General features: G+C 48.4%; 1 long non-coding RNA gene across 1 annotated transcript; it reads left to right on the forward strand.

Moving 5' to 3' along the window:
- Positions 1-751: 751 nt before the first annotated feature.
- On the forward strand, positions 752-21,093 carry LOC118897745. Its single transcript, XR_005020545.1, has 3 exons — positions 752-942; positions 20,043-20,138; positions 20,912-21,093. It is a non-coding gene; the product is annotated as an uncharacterized LOC118897745 (long non-coding RNA).
- Positions 21,094-21,679: the final 586 nt, after the last annotated feature.

Here is a 21,679-nt window from a genome sequence, read left to right on the forward strand (position 1 = left end):
TCATATTCCAGGAAAAACTGGCAAAGGATTTGCCTTCCTCCCTTCCTCCCTCCTCACTCCCTACTTCCCTCCTTCTCTCTCTGTCCTTCCTAATATTTGCTTTTCAAAATCAGTGTTTAAACAATAATACAGTTAATTTGAAGAATCACTCATTGCGTAGTTTTACCACTCTCCCATCGAGTCATCATTTTTCACTTCCACCCCTTCCAGCTCCTGCCCATTTCTTTGTTCGTATCATGTTGACACAGATGTAAACATCAGGTAGACACAACCTTAAGTCTTTTTATTTCTTTAGACTTTGATATCAGAGCATGTTTTCTGTTGCCTTTGTGATCACAAAGCTGTAAATGGTTGCCTACCTCCCCCCGGGCTGGGGGTGTCCTGATAGATAGCAGCCTCCCACCAGGGCTGCACTTCTAGTTGCTTCTTTTTGGGGGGCTTCATTAGAGCTGACGTTGTCACTGAGGTCGGGGCCTGGGGATTGTGGGAGCAGAATGCAGAGGGGTTTGGGTTGCCTGGGGAGGGGACAGGGCAGGTGAGAAGCCGCCTGACAGTGTGCCTCTGGGGTATATGTGCAGGTGGGAGCCAGCAGAGACCATGGGGTTAGGGTGGTGCTGCAGGCGTCGTTGGTGTTTATTTCTTGAAACTGTTATGAGGATTAAATGAGGTCATGTTTGCAAAGAGTCTGGCGTTCAATAAACCTTAGTCCCTTACTACTGTCTCCTTCCTCCTCCTTTCAGATGGTCTCAAGCAACCTGGAAAGGGTGATGGTGAACACAGCCATCTCTATATAAGCAGCCCATGGCTATGTGGTCAGCTCATTCATTCAACATTTGTTTATGGAGCACCTACTACATTCCAGAATACAGGCCTGAAGGAGACAGGCAAGACTCCTGCCATCTCGGAGCTTATGGTCTAGCCTGGGAGACACCCAATAAACAGGTAAACACAAAGATAAGAATTTCCCATAATGATAAGTGCTAAAGAGGGATGATATAGGTATTTAAATTGGGAAGTCAGCAGCTGCAGCTGAATTTTGTATGGAAGGGTCTAGAGGATACTTGGTTGGAAAGTGGGGTCAGAGTATTTGTTTTGAAATGATTTTTTTCTTAAGTTTGGAGTTTATTTGGAGGTGTCTTTGGGAGTGAGCTATTTTGGATTTTATAGGGGGAAGAAACTAACGTCCCCCAAAGCCCATCCTCTGGCACCAACACTGTTGAAGGGCTGATTAATGTTTGAGCCAAGTTCTTCAAGATGAGGTGGAATCAGGAATGTGAAATTCTGGGGGAAGAGGTTTGGAGCCAAGGGCCAGTGTGTTGGACCCACGAGGGATGGTGGAGCCGGATGCAGTGAGGGGGCCGCCGGGAGACCGAGCAAGCAGGGCCTCTGGCCTGGGACACCGGTTGTTAGGGTACAATTCCTGGTGCAGGGAGTAACCGGAGGGTTTTGAGCAGGGCTGGGGTGCCCGTATCTGACTTAGGGTTTAAACATTTACATGTTTTAGAATATTTAGATGCAGTGGTAAATACTAGCAGCAGACCCTGTTGTGATCAGGTGTACCTGGGAATGTTACAAGTGCTGTGTCTTACTGGAAGAAACAGGAGGTGTTGAATGGACAGAAGTAGCCCACCATGCTGTTGCCAATGAGAGACTCGGAGACCACAATTCAGAAGACAAGACATCACAACTGTGGTGTTTTTGTGACCACGGGGGAAAGGGAGGCATGGGGGGGAACAGAGGATGGCTCTCTTTTTTTCTCCCTTGTGTGCTCTCTCCCCCGGCCCAATGAATCATGTGTCATCTGAGAACCCACCAGGCCTCAGGGTGGAGCCCTTCTCCAGAGGCTTTCATGAGTTTGGCTGGGTTCCTGGGACTTATCTCAAGGGTCCTTCCCTTGCTGCTGCCACAAGGGGTGGGGGGCTGCCGAGAAAGGGCAGATAAGTAGGGTCAGGTCCACAGGAACACCAAGAGGTGCAGCTTGTGATTCCGCTGTGATTCTCTCAGAGCGGGTGTACACCCGCTGACTCACGCTTACATACAGACATACTTCCAGTCACATCAACTTGAGCTGCTTCTTGCCCCCATATGCAGACCTCTTACGTGTATCGACATACACAAGGGCCTGACCCACCGGACCCTGGCGACCACAGAAGTCTGCATACATTTGTCGACTGCCATAGGGAACTCGCCTCATCTGTGGGATTCACATCCAAACTCCCAGCACAAAGGGCCGCACAAGCAGAAGAGCCTTGGTCTTCTGGATCCTCCGTCTGAGGACCAGGTCCGGTTACAATCCATCATCCACCAGGCTCAAAATGCAAATTCTATAATTAAATTCCATTCCAATAGACAGGTGATTTTGAAACTGTGGCTCATGACCCATTAATGGGTCACAAAATCGATTCACTGGGTTGCAACCAACTTTCAAAAAAAAAAAAAGTACAATAGATAAATACAATAGGATAGGAAATATGAGTCTGTCTCTACTGTGTGTAAGAGTGCTGTCATTTTACAATTTACAAATTTATGTGTGCATGTGTACTGGATTGCAGTGTGACTTTATTTTTAACTATGATTTTGTGGCCAGAAAAAAAAAAGTTCGAAAAGCACCACAAAACCTTATTTCTTAGTCTAGCACTGTGATGGACAGTACAAGAAGACTCTTCCCTTTCCCTGCCCTCTGGGAGCCTGGGCCTGGGCCGAGCAAGGTGACGTGGCCTGGCAGTGCCCGGGCAGGACCCGCGGTGTGGGAAGCAGGGAGGCTGGCAGCTGGGGCCTTGTCTGGTGGGTGGGCATTGGGAAGGAGAGCTGGCTGAGAAAGAAGTCAAGAGATGCTTATAAAAAAGAATCAATGGGACTGGAGGAGGGGGCGGTGGTGGCAGAGGCTGAGGCTCCTTCCAGGTTTGGGGATTGGGTGACTGAGGCTGGGAGTGAAGGAAGGAGGACAGATTTGTCTTTTGCGAGGGTTGATAGTGAGATTCATCACAAACATATTGAGTTTGGGGATGGGTGTTAGACTTTTAGATGGACATGACCATGGTGGTCCATGGAGTCCGGGAGAGAAATGGGCCAGAAGTGCAGATTTGGGGTCTCTTGCGTGGGTGGGAGCAAGATGGGCTCAGGGAGGGTGTGAAGGGAAAGGAGAAGAGGGCCCAGGGAAGTGCCCTGAGAATCACTGATGTGTGAGGGAGGACCAGAGGCGGGAAGCGGTGATGGAGCGTGTGGGGAGCGCCTGGCCTCGGGTAGAGAGCTGTCCTGGAAGCCCCTCTAGGGAAGAGGCCACCTGCTGTGTCACATGCAGCACTGCACTGAGGCTCTAACTGGGCAGAAGACCTGAAACAACCAGAGGGGCTGCAGGGGCCGAACTTCAGGCTGTTGACTCCGTGGGCCCATGAACCTCAGAGAACTTTGAGAACTTTCCTCAACGTCAGGAGCCATAAAGAAAGAGAGTGAAGTCAGGGAAGGGCGAGACAGGGGGTCTGTTTGAAGGTCGAGCTGTCAAGCTGGCAGCTGAACCCCTCCCCCTACTAGCCTCCCTTCTCCTGGCTGCACTGGGTCAGCCCCCTAAGGCAGCCAAGGGACCATGGATGTCCAGAGACCTGAGTTCTCATTCTGGCCATCAGAAGCGCCTCACTCTCCATGGGCCTCATTCCTGATCTAAAAATAAACGAGATATCTATCGCTAGAATAATCTCTTGGACCTCTGCCTTCTCTGAAATTCTTTGAGGCCATCTGTGAAATGGGGTTAATCACCCTTGCCCTGTTCTTTCATAGGAGGAACCCTTTTGAGAACCATCAAGAACCACCAAAGCAAGGGTGTTAAGGTTATAGTTGTTAACAATTAGATTCAAAAGGGCCTTTAGGGGCCCGAGTTAGCCAAGGAATTACTGAATTCCCCATTTTCTTCCTGGAAGTGCCTTCTCCTTCCCCTCTACCTCCTGACTCCTTCCCCACTGTATTCTCAAAATTGTGCATAGAGGTTGATAAAAATCTGAGGATAGGAGGAAAAGAGAGGCAAAACTCATTAATCCAGTGAATAACTTTTGGGCACCAACTGGGTGCAGGTCTCTGTTGGATGCTGGGGTTACTATGGAGACCAGGATGCAAGACTGGCCCTGAGGGCTCTCCACTGCTGGTGCAGAGCAGAACCACCCCTGCAGCTTTTCAAATCCAGATTCCATGGGTCCTATGCTAGACCTACCTACCTCGAAGCTCCAAGGGTGCAGCCCTGGTGTGTGTCTGTTTAAAAAGCTCCACAGGGCATTTTGTTGCACTTGGAAAGGTGAGGACCACTGAGTGGGAAGATGAGAAGCAGCCCCCTGAGATGGAGTGGTTTAAGTGCTAAAAGAAAGTAGGATGGTAATTGCTGGGACAGAGTGCTAAGGAAACCTAGAGTGGGAGACGTGAGGCCCCAGGAGTTGGTGGGCATGGGTGCAATCAGGGAAGACTTCCTGGAGGAGATGCTGCCCACAGTGAGTTTTGAAGGATGCGGGAAGAGGGAACAGCATGTGCAAAGACACAGAGGCTTTCCATGAATGGTCATGTGTTTCCTGAAAGGTGTCTACACATAAAGTGCACAGTCAGGTTAAAGGTGTACCTCATAGGCAAATCTACCTGTGACCCTGAGAAAGTCCTACTGCAGACCCCTGTCTTTACACAAGAACTTGGATGGGCTTCCATCATGAGGCTGGATGTGTTAGCTGGGAAACCAGTTCCAGTTGACGTTGGATGAATGCAAACAAGGGAGGCAACCACATTAAACCATCTCAGGGTGAGAGTGGGCTTTTTCTCAGATTTTACAAGGATCAGGCAAGAATGAATGGGTTGATTTATTGAGCCCTCATTACGGGCAGGCCTATACCTGCATCGTTGCTAGCTATCCAAAGGTAGGTATTATTTCCTCCATCTTAGTCAGCAGCTCAGAAAGATGGAGTGATTTGCCCAAGGTCACACAGCAAGTGAGTGGCAGAGCTAGAACTTGGGTCTAAGCTTTCCCAGGCACACAGTGCAGTGGTGAATTCTGCCTGGGCTTGAATCTTGGATCCCATATTTCCAAGGGATCTGGGGCAAGTTCCTTAGGCTCTCTGTGCCTCAGTTTCTTCCTCTTTAAAGAGGCAAGGCTGATGGAGTCTTCCTGGCAGGGCTGTTATGAGGATTGAATGAGCAGTGTCTGCACACAGTGGGTGCCCAGTAAGTGGTAGTGGGAATGCTGCTGCGGCTGGTGGCGGTCACGCCCACCTCCAAGGCTGGGCTTCCCTCACTATCAAACACAGGGACTCAGACTGCACGGGGCCAAGGCTCACCACCCAGCTCCGAAATTCTGGAATGGATTTTGAATCTCAGTTTCTGGAAGCACAGCTGATGTCCTGGAATAACTTGCCTGGAGGCAGGGAGATTATCCCTTTGACCTTCCTGAGTACCCAGTTTGCTCAGCCTGGCTGAGGCAGATTCAGGGATAGTGGCTTTCCTGTCCCTCCTTCAGGAGGATGGGCTGCCTTGGAGGGCTCTGGGGAAAACTCTGGATGGAAAAGCAAACTGGGCTGTTATGAAAAGGGTGCTGGCCTACCTGCCCCAGTGGCAGACAGGAGAGAGAGAGAAAACTCCGGAAGTGGCAAATTTTCCGCAAGTACTCAGCCGTAAAGCCCCTTTGAAGGGACTTATAAAGGGCCTGTGTGCAGGGGCAGGCACCGTGGCAGGGCCCAGGGGCCTTCGCAGGCCGCCAGGGCACGGCTGCGGGGGGCAGGCAGAGGCCTGCCGGGGGTGGAGGTTCTACGAACATGAGCCTGATGGAGGTGGGGTGTGTGTGTGTGTTTGATGACAACACGTCCTTGGAAAGGACCATTCTGGAAGCCGCATGAAGCTGTGGGAAGGAAAGGCAGGAGACAAAGGCTGGAAGGAACAATGCCAGCGCAGATGGGCAAGATTCCGAGCCCAGGACCGGGGCCTGCCCCCTGGGAGACCCCGCACATCTGGGCCTGCCCGAGGTGGGTGTGCCGTAGGCCCAGAGCAGGCCTGGATGGCCGTAGGTGTTGGGAGGCTCTGGACAGAGCTTCCTCTCCGCTGTGGGAAAAGCAAAGGAAGACAGCCTCCTGCATCTCTCTTGTCTGTCGACCCAGGTGCAGAGTCAGGGTAGTAATCCAGAAGATGTCATTTTAACCCATTGTGAAAGGCGAAGGCCTTCTGAGTTTGGGCCACATCACCTCGGCTGTGTGGCCACAATCGTTATTTTCACTCGGCCAATGCAGAATAGTAGCGGTTTTCTGCCGGACCCTTTGGGGACCGGAGATACCTAAGGAGGTGTTCGGTGAAAGAACACTGAAGACTTGAAAGAAGGGTTGAAGTCCCAGAGCATCCACTGTGGGCTGAAGAACATTCCAGGTGCCACAGGGGCACCAAACAACACAGAAGATGAGGGCCTCCCCCGCCAGAGAACAAGAGCCACCCAAACGCACAAAGACACAGCCACGGTGACTTACTTAACATGATCAACAACAAGAAGAACAAGCGCTGATACTTGTATGTATGTATATGTACATGTGTAATACTTAGTACGTGCAAGACACTGTTTCAGGTGCTTTAGCTATGTGGAGTCATTTAACCCCCGGAAGAATACGAGGGAGGTGGAATCACTAACCTCCTTTTGCTAACAAGGAAACGGAGGCACAAGGAAATCAAATAATAGGCCTTCAGTTCCAAAGTGAGCACACATACTGTGGGGAAGGATTGATGAGCCCCATTTTGCAGCTGAAGAAAATGAAACTCAGAGAGGCCAAGGTAACCAGGCTCACTTGGACATACACAGAAATCCACGCTCTGCTGACTAGAGCATGGACGATAAACAGGCTTGGTGCGTAACGTGAAGACCCTTGACTGCATTCATGCTGTGTGCAGGCTGTTGGCTGAACCCAGGCCTTCTGACCTGAAGCACAGGTGTTCTCTGCTGGTCCTCAGTGCCTGGGGGCCCCTCAGATCCCCTGGCCCCCTGACCCACCCTATGCTGGCATCCGGGGCACGTGCTACCTGACGGGAACAGGTTTCCCTGCATACTCTGCTTCCTCACAAGTGCTCCCAGGCCGAGGATGGAGCTGGACCTCAGAGAGACCTGGGATCTGCACTCAGCCCAGCCCAGACCCCTGACGCAACTCAACCTTCTGACATCCTCTCACCAGACACTTTGAGGGTTCCAGACTTCAGTGGTCTGTAAACATCTGGGGCCAAGGATCCCTTTGTTTAAATGGTATCTTATTCAGAAGCTTATGAAGACCACGAGGATACTGACCTGGCTGAGAATGGAGACCCCGGCCAGCCTCGTGGTCGGCCTGGATGCTGTGCTGGCTCCTCGGGTTCCTTGGAGCACATGTGAACCCTTGCAAAACGAGATGCTTTTTGAGACTCCGTCTAGCCTGACAGCGTGTGATCTGTTGCTCGTCAGACGGGTCCTTGCTCTGTAGAGAAGCTTGATCACATGTCCAGGCCCACAGTGGCCTCTGGTCTGTTTCGGGTAACAGTGAAAGAACAAAGGTTTCTGTGTCCCTCTGGCCCTTGTCCCGCTCAGCAAGTGCAATTGGTTAAACATGTCAGTTTGGGGTGAACGGACCTGCATTTTAGTCTCATCTCTTCTAGTTTCCTAGCTGGGTGACCTTGGACAAATCATTCTACTCATCCAAGCCTGTTTCTTCTCCCTCTTAGTGGGGATAGTTTAAGTAAAATAACGCCTGCAGAGCCCTTGGCCCAGAGTCTGTCCCCCCTGTACGTATGCAGCACTATGCCTGTTTATAGCACAGCGCTGAGAGGGGTGTTTGGGGCTGGCTCTGGCAGGCATGAGGCCGCATCAGGGCTGGACCCGGGCTTTACTTCTGGCAAAACTAGGAGGTGTTCTGGGCACCTCCTTCCTTCCGGCTGTCCCTCTTCTCTCTGCTCCCCTTTGATGCACAAACAGAGCTGTTACAGCATGAAATTCCCCTGCCCCACAACTCATCTTCTCAAGGTCAGAGATGCTTTGGGCCTCCCAAGGTGAACATCAGCAAGCCTGCTACCCTGAGCTCTTCTCCCAGGCAGGGCTGTGAGTCCGATCCACTAGAACTTCGTTGGGCTCTCCTGGCTGCCTGCACTGGGTCACCAGGGGGCAAACCGACCCCCTCACCTCTCTGTCCCCAGCACCCAGTCCTGGCCCAGGGCATTCAAAATAGTCAATCCTAGTGGAGCATTTGGATATAATAGTCTTACTTATTTCTCATTCAAAGGAGTGATTCTGAAGGTAAAAATGTCTGGCCAGCTCAGCTCGAGGGGTGTAGAGAATATTCCTTTTTACAAAGACCCCGATACCCTTTAAATTATGTGCTTAAGTGACAGGCCTTTGCCACGAGGCCAGAAGAGGGGTTATGCTGTTTTGTTTCAAAGAGGAGTTTTTGATCTCAGAAAATGTCATTTGAGGCTGTGAGTTAGGGCAGGAGGGAGAAAAGGGGGCTTCTTAAATTCCAGACCAGGGCCTTGTTTGAGAGGCTGGCGACGAATTCTAAAACGAGCCATTCTCAAAGCCAGGGAAGGAGTTCTTTGTCTCCGTGGTAGCCAGAGAAGATGTAGGATGGATGCCAGGAAGAAATATAAATTTCCCAGGGGACGACACAGACCAACGGAAGGAAATCAGCATTTGTCCAGAAAAGCATGAGGGCAGTACCAAAGGCCAGCACAGTCACCACTCTTCAGGTTCTGTGAAGTGCATTACCTGACCCCAAGCACCCAAGTCTATATTGCTTATATTATCCAGGTAATTGAAAACAAACAGTGGGTATCTTCTTATGCGATTGCAGATGCTGAGTGTAGATCGAAAAAGCAACTCCAAAGGCAGAGCCAGGGGGCTTCGGTGACCATCCACGTGTAAGAGGATGTTTGGGGGGTTTGGGCGGGGAAGGCTGAAGTTAAAGGCTATATTTGGTGACCCAGATTCCTGTCTACTTTGTGCTCTGCAGGCCAGAGAGCGTTGGGTGTGAATTCAGTACACTTGCCCAGTGGAGGTGATGGCAGAGGCTTACCCCAAAGGAGGGGGACGAGAGTCTGTGGCTCAGACGAGGCAAGGCCCTTGTGCCAAGGAAGCCTCGCGCATCTGCATCCAACAGCAATGCCCAGGAGCAGAGTGGGCAGCCAGACCCTTGGCCCAGGGGTACCCGGGAGCTGTAGGAATGATTTAGGGAAGGCCAGGAGGCAAGAGTTGACTGGAAGTTACATAGCATCTAGTCTAATCCCCTCCTCCCACAGGCCAAGATACTGAGATCTAGAGCTGTTGAACTGCTGGCAGTCTGAATTTCAGCAGTGTTATTATACATCTGATTCCTTAAAATATCAATAGTATCAGCATCTCTAAACACCATCGTGTTTATCAAGTAACTCACAGTTTGGGAACGTGAAAGTAGAATCCAGGCTGTAAAATGGCCACTTAGGTGAAACAAACAGACAAACAAGCCAACAAAATTAAATTAAAAACTGGGAAAATGCTGGCAACTTATCATACCAGGAAAGAGTGAATTTCTTTATACATAAAGAACCATTATAAATTAATAAGAAAAGAACCACCAACTCAGCAGAAAATTTGACAAAGGATGTGCATCATTCACAGAAGGGGAAGTTCAAATGGTTCTTAAGCATTTGCAGAGTTGCTCAGCTTCACTCATAATAGTAGAAATACACAGTTAAAATATGAGATAATGCTTTTCACCTGACTGGCAAAGAGCAAAGAGTTCCATATCACCTTGTGCTGCCCAGGCTGTGGGGAAACAGGCACTTTTATATAATGTTGCTGGAAGTATAAATAGATAAAATCTCTGCAGAGAATAATTTGGTAACAACTATCAAAATGAAAAATGCACATTTCCTTTTAGGTCCAGGAAGTTTTCCTATAAATATGTTAGCACACTTGCAAGGTGATCATATACAAAGATTTTCACTACAGCATTGGGAACAACAAATAAGAGTCAAGTAATTAAGAAGCAACTTAAAAAAAAAAAAAAAAAAGAAACAACTTAGAGGACTTATTAGATAAATTATGGTATAATTATGGTATATCCATATAATAAAATATTACATAACCATTAAAAAGAATGAGACAGCGTTGTACATGGATATAGAATAATCCTTCATATATATTGTTAAGTGAAAAGTATAATTGCACAACAAATGCTACTATTTCTATAAACAGCAACAAATATATATACATATATGTGTGTTTGTGTATCTACATAGACATACATATATATACGAAGTTGCTTACACATGCACAGAATGTCTTTGGAAGGATATACTCATAAAAATAGTGGCAGTGGTTGCCTCTGGGAAGGAGAACTGGGTGACTGCATAGCTGAGAGATGGGGGTGGAGGGGAACTTTTCACTGTGTGCTCTCTTGTCCCTTTTGAATTTTGTGTCGTGGGCATATATTCCCTGTTTTAAAGGCTTCAGCTATCTGAGATTCAGAGAGGAGGATCTCCAGGCCAATCTCACCCCCTAGTGACAGTCTCACTCCGGGTGACAGTGGCCTTGATGAGGCGCAGGTCTGGGAGTGAGGCTGTGTCTGGGACTGGCTCAGCTGCGGGCCACAGAAGGCCTGGGGGTGGGGAGGAGCCGGGCTGGCTCAGCAGGTCTAGGAACCCTCACATCCACTGGAATCAAAACAGAGCATTGGAATTGCCCGTGATCTTGAAAACACATGGCTAGGTCAAATCACAGGCCCATTTCCCAGTGTCTGTCTGACTTCCTCTGTCCCCCAACCCCGGAGGGTGTGGTCTGTGAGGACAGGGACGGTCACGCAGCCTTTTGTGTAGAATCTGTGATGACCCGTGTGACCTGCCCCAGCAGTGCTGCATGCATACCTGCGGGTACTTACAGGGTGGTGATGGAGTCAGCTAGCTGTTGGGGTCAGTGGGTATTACCAACATGGCTGTTTACGCCCAGGTGTCGTCTACACGGCGAGCAGGTGGTACAGTGGGAAGAAGGTGGCATTTGGAGCCCCGCTGCCTTGGGTTTGAGTGCGGGCTCTACGCATATGAGGAATATAGTGCTAAATGCAGGCAAGGAAGCCGTTACACTGATGAGCCTTGGTGGTGACCTAAGGAAGCCGACCAAAATCTAAGCTTATAAATGCCTCAAAGCTATGAAATCAAAACACTAAAGACGACCAATCATAAACAGCCAACTAGGCTTTAAGCTTTAGCCAATCAAATAACTTCCTTTCTTTGCCTCTGTGCTTTCTCTGTATAAAATCTTTCCTGGCTCCTCTGGTGGGGTGCCTAATTACTTCAGGCTTGGCATTGCCTGATTCCAATCAATTTTTGCTCAAATAAACTCAAACATTTTAATATGCCTCAGTTGATCTTTTAACAATAGATAGGAGCAAGATCCTTCACCTTTCTGAGCCTCAGTTTCTGATCAGCGAAATGGGGATGTACCTTGCAGGCTGTCACTAGGCGATGTGAGTCGGGGTGTGGTGTGCAGAGTCTCAGCCCCTCCCAGATGCCCGTGTTACCTGGTGTCACTGAGGTGACCTTGTTGGCAGATGGTTATGTTAACTAATGGGCTCTAGGCAGGTGGCCTAGGTTTGAATCCTGGCTGTGCTTGTTGTAGGCTGTGGGACTTAGGGTAAGTTACTTGACCTCTCTGTGTTACATAATCTGTAAAATCAGGATAAAAAATAGTACGTAGCTCATCTAGGGTTGTCGTGAGGATTAAAACGAGATACATGTTCTGCCGTAAAGCACTTAGCATTGAGCCTGACTTGGAGTAAACACTCAAGAATATTTGCTTCCATTCTTATCATTCTCATTATTTTGAAACAACTTGATAACATCTAGTCAGTCAATGACTGATCTTAAAAAAATTTGGTTACCAGGTTGAACTTTTCTTTTTTTGGACACACAGTGGGAGGTGCTGAAATTGGCATCTCCCGTGTGGGCAGCTTACGTTTTCCGGAGATACAGATCAGGCAAATGGGCAAAATGTACCCAATTAGACTCACCATTGTTTCCCAGGAAACTGCATCCCATCTGGCAGTGCCCACGTGGGACCAGGTCAGGGAGGAGTCATGAAGGGTTTGTTTCAAAGAAGTAAAAAATCCTGTGCAGTTCGGGGAGGAACACGGAGCCTTTGGAGTAGTCTTTGAAGAGAAGGAAAATGAGAATCAGAAGACCTCAAAGCAGGGGAGAAGCAGTGTCTGTTCATGGGGGGAAACTACGGATTTTTTCTGAGATTCTGTGTACAAAGGAAAGGAGAGGCTGTGTTTGGGAAGCTGAAGCATTTTTGGCTCTCTTTCCAGGAAAGAAACATTATGGAAATTAAAAAAAGGAAACGGGTGGGAGCAAAAAACCTCTAGACAGATCAACTCCGAGAGTGTAGACGGTTACAGAACTTCGACAAACTGGCTCTGAGGGGGCTTCGCAAAGGCAAATAACTCCAAAGAGGTGCCAAGCACTCTGTGGAACCATTTATTGAAGTAATGTCAGAATGGAGATTTATAAGAGGAACTTAATAACAACAATAACTCACTTGACCCCTCCTCCCGAATTAGACGACACACGTCCACAGCAGCACTAAGGAGGAGAAATGTTTTGGGAGATGAGGGGAGCGGGATGGAGGAGGGATCAGTGTAGGGTACCTATATTAATTAAAGAAATAAACCCAAACGACACATCCCACAAAAGGGATACACGGGCCTAGCTGGGACTTCTTGCCTTCTTGGCATTCTATTAGAACCTTGTGTAAATGATTACTTTTTGATTCAGGGGTTCCGTGCTTCCATTCCACGGCTGGCCCAGGCTGAACATCAAGGGAGAAGCCCACTCCTTCCCGCTACTTCGGAATAGTTTTAAGACAGCAGGGAGACCCTTTCCCACCATGTTCCTCGCAGACCTGCGACATCACTCCCGTCCTGAGGTGCTTGCTAGGACGGCATGTGGGTTTCTGAAAGTGGCTTCACCCCGCATCTGAAGGCTCCCTGGCGACATGCCACTGAATCAGAATTTAACCCGAGACCACTTGTCACACAGCTGAGTGTCACTGGGCCAGACCTCTGGTCAACAGGAAAACTGAAGAAAGCGAGGGACACCCAGCCGGCGCCCTTCCCGGCAACCCTGGGTCATTCCAGAAGCACAGGGACATCTCGGCGCCCTGGGCACCACGAGAGAAGAAATTGAAACAGGATCTAGGTCCACGCTGTTCCTTCATTCCGATGATGATTTTTTTCTTTCACCACCACGAAATTTCAACCATAGGATGGCTGAAAGCAGCGGGCGCACACCGCGGAGGCTGAAACCTATTTTGTAAGCACTTCCTCACAGCCTCCCAAAGTTTAAATATTAATTTGCCCGTAATTGGCGGAGAAAACAAACAGGCAATTAAAACCGTTACAAAGCTGACTTTCGCCTTCCTCTGCTGTCCCCTCCCTTTTCATTTCCCTGCCGCCTAGAACTGGTTGTAAGACAATGGGACCCCGAGCTGTGTGGAATTCTAAGCCCGGACTTGCCTTAAAGCTACAATATGGATTTAATTTATATGCAAATGCAAGCAATAAAAAGGCAGACACTGTAGAAATTATAGGGTTCCCCCCCTCCTTTCTTAGGAGATGCTCAAACCCTTTCTCTCCTCTTCCAACTAAGACCTAATTACTATTGGTTCCTACTACCTCTTTTCCTGTCCATTCTGGGTGTAAACTGGGCCGTTTAAGGAAGCCCACAGAATACTCGGAACAAGAAAAGGAGCCTCAGGATAATTTCACAGTCTGATTTCCCCTCCCCCCAACCCTTTTTTTTTTTTTTTTTTTTTTTTTGGCGTGCCAGGCCCTCCTGTTGGCCAGTAGAACGCAAAAGTGATCAAAGCCAGCCGGAAGCCTTAAGTAGGCCAAAATGGGGCTAAAGTATGCTAATAGAGGAGCTAAATATACTTTAATCCTGTTATAATACAAGGTAACTTGGAGGCAGGGATAGGGCCTGGCGGCTTTGGAAGGGGCCGGAGGGGGGGCCGGGACCCCTGGGAAGCCTGAATAGAAGTCGCTTCCTATTCTTTCTCTGGCTGGGGGGGTTGGGGGGCGTGGGCGCCCTCTTCCTCAGATGCCCACGCCAGCCCCGCCTGCCCCGTTCGTTTACTGAGTGTCAACAGTTGGGTGAGCAAGCCTTCGCAGCCCTTAGATCAGGACTCTGTGACCCTCCACATTGAAGCCACACCATTCATCCAAGCCTTCCAGCTGTTGCCTGAAGATGAAGGGTTTTTTTTTTTTTCCCCCGCAAAGTAGGCCGTGGCTTAGGAGAACACTAGGCAACAGTTTAAATTATGTCCTTATCACCACCCAGCTTGCTCTGCAGATGCTGGGGCGGGGGCATCTCTGCAAAGCCTGCCTGGTCTGGCCTGGTGAGGAGCTACGAGGACCAACGTATACACTGTGGGCAGTACAGAGCGGGCCTCGGAAGGGAAACCAGCCTCTGTGGCCACCTTCAGAGCCGGCGTCCACCAGGCTAGTCTCTAACTTTAGAGAAGAGGGAGGGCACCCAACTTGATGAGGTAACTCTCTCTGGAGGAAGGGCTTGGGGTCCTCTGCTCCCCGTTTCTCTCTGGGCTCTGGGCCTTGGAGGCTTGTTCCAGAATGTCAGCGAAGCAGGACCCAGGAGGGTCCGCTCTCTTGCCAGAGAACCAGGGTCCAGGCCCAAGGACCTCGGAGGAGACTGATGGAATTTTCCAGCCGGCCAACCGCCACTGGCATCAGAAGATTGAACACGAAGGTCGTGTTGCATTGAGGCCTACCTCCCGCTGTGGAGCTGGGAGTCTGAAGGGTGGAGTGGGAGGGGAGACGGTCCCAAATATCTCTCCGTTAAGTGCAAATTACATACTGGATGTATTAAGTCGTAATGGTGGATTTTGAGTCTGACTCAGTTTTGTGTGAGAATGCCGTTGGTGTGCCCTCTGAAATGCTGAGTCGGTGATACATGCAAACAAAAAGGAATTCAGTCCCAACGGAATATGTTTTGTTGGAATTCAGGCACAGCTTTTTCTTTCGTACTTTCTTCCCTTTTTCTTTCTTAGTTCCTCTTACTCTCTTCCTTCCTCCCCTTCCTCCCATCAAGCCCCTACTTGGATGCTCTAAAGGGCAGAGCCCTTCTGATGCATTGTGTGCTGGGAGAGGTGGTTTTATGAAGTTGACCAGAAAGTGTATGAACAATTAGGTCCTGAAAAGCAGGCACTGAGGTGAGAGATCTTTCCTATCTCCACTCTCCTACCCCCTCTCACCCAACCCACACCAGGCCTCCCCATTTCCTGGCCTGTAAAGTGAGTGGTCTGTCCAAGGTGGTCCCTAAACTCCGCTCTGAGGCCTTTGACAGTCCAGGTGGCCATCCGTCCCCAACCTCTGCAGCAAGTACATATGGGTCTGGAAGGGCTGGTAACACAGTAGGCGCTGGAGGTGTGCCCCATGTCGATGCATGGAATATGTCACCCCAATAGTGCAAGGGAAGGGCTTGGAGGGGCAGTGCCACCTCGTGCAGAGAGAACCCACAGGTTTCAACTTAAGAGAGACTAGATTTTGATCCTGGCTCTTCCACTTACTGGCATTGTGATTTGAGGCAAATTCTTAATTTCACCACCCTTGAGTTATGGAATCTGCAAAATGGGTGTAGGAGTACCTATGTCTTGGGGTTCTGAGAACCAGATGAGCTAATACCTGTGATGTGCTTAATACAGGCCTTAGAACATGGTAAGTACCTACCGAAAGTTACCTCTGCTACTGCAAGACTTGGAGTGTTGGCCACCCCTCTGTTATCGGATGAAAATTTCCTTTCGGTCGTTTAAATATTTCGGCAAGAGTCAAATGTAAAGTCTGCGTGGAGCCAGTTCTGAGTGTTCCCCTCCCCCCATCCTCTTTCTACCACATTCGAGGGCATTTGTGTTGCTGAAATCTTGCTTCAGAATTGATGCCGAGGTGTTTGGTCCTGCAGCAGATAAAGGCTCTCGCACATCCTACTTATTTCTGGTTCTGCCTCTTCCTGGAGTCCTGGGTGGGGTAAGGCCCCGCTAAGCATAAGGGAAAAATTAAAACTATTTGCAAATGTCCCATCTGGCCACAACTTTCTATTTCTCACTTGAGTAGAATCCCCACCCCCGACTCTCCCCCTACTCCCCGCCAACCACAAATCTTGCCGCGTGAGTCATCATTTCTCTTCTTGCAACAACTCATAAAGTGGTTTTAATTATATGGTGTTTTTCTAAGTAAACAACGCCACCGAAAGAGAACACACCTTCTGATTTTTTGCTGAAATTAAGTTGGGAACCTCCCCCAGCACCTCGATTGCTGATGATGTCAGCGACCTGAGGCTTCCGATACTGTGATACTGTCCTTATTCTTGTGCAAGTTCTCTCTGGCCGGTAGCAACAAGGAAGTAGGAACCAGCCCAGAGATACAGTGAGAAAATCATGAAATGGAACTTCAGGACAGGGCTCCAGATCCCAGGGAAACCTAGGAGTTATTTTGGTAACAGTTTTGCCAGTGGAAAAATATGCAAAGATCTTTGTTTCCACCATAAACAAACACAATATTATTCCGACTGCAGGAAGACCATGAGGCATCCTTCCAGGACACTGTCGCAAACACATGAATAGTAACAGCAGATTACCGAGCGATCCCGCTTCCTCCTTTATTTAAACTCTTTATGTTCCACACGTTCATTAACATTTCCCTGCATGTCTCATTATTATCTCATCAAACATTTATTATTACTTCAAGATAGATAATTAAAATTTTATACAGTGATTTCTCGGTATGACAATCCAAGAGATTTCGAATCCCCCCCTCCCCTCCCTAGCACTCATCTGCACCCTCACAACCAGGTCATAAAACTCATGAACTTTCAATTCAATGTGCAGAAAGCATAGGAACAAAATCTAAAATTCATTTTGAATGGGAGTTTAGTTTCCTGCATAATGATTCAGTTATTGTAATTGTTAAAGAACCAGAGAAAGGGGTCTCGGAGGACAATCCTTGCTCTTCATCAAATAAATAACCGGACTCCATTGATAACATTACGAGATAGACAAACAATGTAGCGAGCGATTTTTAAGGCCAGAAGTGGATTCGTTAGAATCGAGTACTCCCAGACAGAAAATGCAATAAACTCAAAAAGATTAGCAAAGAATTACTCTCTTTCCAGGAAGCATATTACATGTAGGATTAGAAATCCTGATACGGATTATATATCACACATATTGCACAGAGCACAAAAGTATCAAATTCGTCGCAACCAGGATGAGATATTTTTTCCCTGGAATTTAAGAATGTAGGTTGGTTCTCGGCTACTTACATTTCGGAAGAGAATTTCCGGGTGGGAGGACCATCCAGCCTTAAGAAGTCTGGGACCTCTTGTGTTCCTTGGGCCATTTCCTCGCCTAGACTTGAGCCTGAGCAGAAAAATTATGTGAGACCAAACCTGGCCTTGAGGGGCTTGACATGAAATTTCTTAAATGGCTTGAATTTGGTTTTGGAGCTACAAATCTCATCACTTCACTGGAAAATAATGAGTGCCAAGCTCCGGGAAATTTAAACAGTTTCACATTTCTTCTTTAAATATGCAAACCAGAAAGATGTTGACTTTGTCTAATTAATTAAATAGGTTAATGCCACTGAATTGGGGAAAAATACTAAAGCTATCCTTCAATCACTATCGCCCTGATCCAAAGAGGGGAAAGGCTAAGGGTTGTGACTCATCTCTTCTAAACTTTTCAAATGCGTGCTTTGAAAAGCATCACTTGGCAAACAACCATTTTCCCTCTATGGGGCTTTTCACCCAGAGCAGGTTCAGGTTTCAGCATTGTTCACCAAGAGAACGTTTGCTCTGCACTCACTGGGCAGGGCAGCGGCTGAGACTGCGGGCAGGTACAGCCCGGGGTTCTGAGCTGCGGAAGGAGTCAGAGGGCTGGTCTTTTTAACAGGCACTCCGGCTGCTGAGCCACTGTGTGTGACCGCATGGGTCCGCCCTGGGATGGACGGCCAGTGCCACTTCTGGCCTTGAGGCCTACTTACTGACATTGTCTCCTCCTTCTCCCAGGCTGTTGCATGTTCTCTGTCTGTGGCCAGCACACAGCTCAGCTACAAGAATTTATTAACGTACCAAATAGGCCTGGGACGTAGATAAAGACACGGTCATTGCTCTCAAGGAGCTTTGATTCGTTAATTTTCATTGTGCTCCTACTGTGTGCTGGCAAATGATAGTTCGTGCACTGTACAGGCAGAATCAACTTTGGTCTCAAAGCGTTTGGTATAGAGTGTGATCCTAGGAAGTCTGAAGGGTTTGCAGGGCGCGGGGTGGCTTCAGTTTGGGGAGACATGCGTGATGATGGAGCAGGGATATAGTGGTGGGTAGGCTTTGAAGAACACAGAGAAGGCTCTATGATAGGGCACCAGGAGTCTAGTCACACCTTTATCAAACCCGTACTGGGCGTCTGCATGGTAAGCAAGGCACAAGGTTGACTGACTAGCAGCTGGACCCCAGAGATCTCACTAATCTACAGTCTAACCGCTCGGAGAGGGGGCGGGATATGATTCGTCTTTGTGACTCCCACCCTGATAGCTGAGGAGGCAAGCACTCAAAAGCTAGATGCGTAACTGAATTGAAGTCGACATCTGCCCTTCTGGATATTCTTTGCAAAAGGCCCCTGAACCCCCTCACCTCTTTTCTTCCCCTTAGCTATTTTTAGGACCTTCCTCTTTTGTTCTGCAGACTTTAGAGTCTCTTCTTCAAGATGCTGAGATCTTGGGTCGCAGCATCCTTCCTTAGATCCCAAGGCCTGAGGATTTTCTGAGTGCCCCAGGGGCATCTACCAAGGTGTCAAGCTTCGTTGGGGTGAGGTGAGAGGACAAAGGAAGTATTCGCCCTCCAATTTCCCTTTTGATCGGGAAGAGAAGAACTAAAATTTGTTGGTGCCCAGTGAGGCCATTCTCACAATGAACTTGTGGGGTAGGTATTACATTGTCACCCTTGTGGAGAGAGGAAAAGTGAGCCCCGGAGTGGTCACAAAACTCGTGGCCAAGTGACCCAACTCCTCATTCAGAGTTTTAGAGGGGCACCCAGAACACTTTGCTTCCACATCTGTCTGTCCCCAGTGGCATGGGAGTCTCTCCTAGGGCAAGGATCACGTCTGAGTCGTCTGCTGCACGTACCTCGCACAGAACCACCCTCAGTAAGGAAGGGCTGAATCAAAGGACAACTCTCCCATCGTGATCGGGGCCGAGAGCCGATTCTAGAGGATCATCTATCACAAAAACAAACCAGCAAACAGCAGGATGATCTAACACCAGCAACATGTGCAGTTTTCATTTTTCATTTTTCTTTAATTCTCTCCTTGCTGCAGTAGTATTGACCAGTCAGGGAGAAATGCATGACTTTGTGTGCCCAGACACAGCCTAACATTGAGCAAATCTGAGCTCACCCTCACCTCTAGCCCCGTTAAATTGGTTTGATCAGCCTGGTGGCCTGGAATGTCTGAAGTCTTGCAAAAGACACAGGCATGCTTGTTAATGGGTCTCACAAACACTCCCAAATTTGACATGGCTCAACTGTTGCCAGGCTATCTCCGTCTGCCTCTAGCCCTGCCTCTGCCCTGCCATCCTCGCCATCAGTACAAGAGAGTGAATACATCTGGTTGACCCCTTCAAGCATCATTTAGTTTAGAACAAAATCCTGATTTTGATAATGGAGCAAGAGTTCACATCTTGGAAAAGTCAAAAGGACTAGAGAAATGCAAGGTGTGGGGATGAGGGGAAGTCTGACTTAAGGCAGAGTAGGGCTGGTCTAGGCTCGACATATCAAAGGTGTGACCTTGGACGAGTCACTTAACCTCTCTTGAATTTCTATGTCCTTTTTTTTTGGAAACGAAGTTTACTAGGGGTTGCCACGAAGACAAGATGAAATGCCCAGTGAGAGCACTTTGCACAGGTTTCTGGTGGGGTGGGCACTCCATGGAGGATAGCTATTATTATTTTCATTTCTGGCTTCTACATAAATCTAATGTACATTCACTACAGCTCACTTGGCCAAGAACCTTTCAGTGTCCCATTACTCATTGGATCCTGGCATGACAAAAGTCTGGAACAGAGGACAGGAGTCTGGAACTAGTCCAGGTAAGTATTTTCAATGAGTGAAGGGGGCTGACCCAGAGGCAATAGAGAGTGGTGGGGTCTGTGGCAAACTGGTGGGTGCATGCCTTGTCTCATGGGGCTATTGTGGCCCATATCCAGCCAGTGCCAGGTATAAATGTGGGCTAAAGTCTCAGATTTTTACAAAAAAAATAAAAAGTCTTTTTTTTTTTTTTTTTTAGTGTGAAATTAGTTGTTTACAATCTAATATTTTTTGAAAATACGGTACAGGTGAACTGCACGTGTGGGTCAAGTCAAACGTCTGTGGGCCAGATGCAGGCCTCCAGTGTATGACCTCTGGCCCAGAAACTCTGCCCTCTTCTGGACAGGCAGGAGGCACTGTGGAGCCAAGAATGGCAGGAGCTGGCAGAATCTACTAGGCGCTTCATCTTGTATAAAGTGCTGTAAAGGTCTAAGCCAGCTCTCGTAGGACCGTGGGGACAATTAAATGAATGTCTAGCCCAGCGTTTGGCAGATGACAGGAATTCAATGTTGTAGTGTTGTATGTCCTATAGGGAATATTTTCCCAAGATCTCTTAAGTCAGCGGTGGCTTTGGGGGCTACATCAGTTCCATTTTCTGCCCCCATTTCAGGGTTAATGTCATTATAGGGTCTTAGGAGTATCATCATGGTTTGGGTATAATCCGCTTCTCTCAATATTTTTTGCATTATTATTTGTGGTTGATGATTACACTTGAGGAATTTTCGTACTAGAAAGGCCTTTAGAAATAACCTAGTTCCACCTCTGTATTTCACAGAAAAGGAGACCTGACATCCCAGAGAAGCCGAGTGACTTACCCAGGTCCTACAAGCAGGCTGCTTGGGCTTCTGCTTTAGCTGTGGTTAGATTTGAGGTTCCAGGTCTGGCTTGGTTTAGTTCAGGGCCAGGCTAATAGCTTGTCTGACAAGGACCAGATGGGGAACATCACAATGTCTGGGTCTGGGGGCTGGTGGATGGTTCATGCTACTAGTTGTGACCTGAGTAATGGGGCCTGACTCATGAGGGGGTTTAGAAATTGGGGGAGAGTGTGGAGGGAGAAACAGGGGAGCTGATAGGAAGGGTATGGAAGAGAATTGCAGTCGGGGGAAGAATGAGTCCCTGATTCTTGTCAAGTATCCCCCATCTCCCCATCCTGCTTTATTTTTCTCCACCTCCTAAAATCCCCCACTGTTTGATGATGTAGTATCTTATTGTCTGATTCCTCCTAGTAGAATGTAAGTTCCATGGGGGCAGAGCTCTCTGTTTTGGCTGCTGCTGTGCCCCCCATGCTCAGCGCAGGCCCTGGAGCAGAGCAATGTTTGTCGTATGAATAAAAGCAGCAGTGTGTGCACACGCTAAAATAGTCGTATGTGTCTCCATCCTTCGCGCAAGGGACGGGACCAGTCACAGCTCCACTTACGTCTGAGGTACTTTAGGTGACTTGCCCATTGTGACAGTGCTGAAAAGTTGCTGGTAGTCTGGACCCAGAAACCAGTCCCCTGATTCAAAGCATGGGTCTCAGTTCCCTTGTCACTTCGCATATAAA

The sequence above is a fragment of the Balaenoptera musculus genome, chromosome 7, assembly GCF_009873245.2.
Source record: "Balaenoptera musculus isolate JJ_BM4_2016_0621 chromosome 7, mBalMus1.pri.v3, whole genome shotgun sequence".
NCBI classification, from domain to species: Eukaryota; Metazoa; Chordata; class Mammalia; order Artiodactyla; family Balaenopteridae; genus Balaenoptera; species Balaenoptera musculus.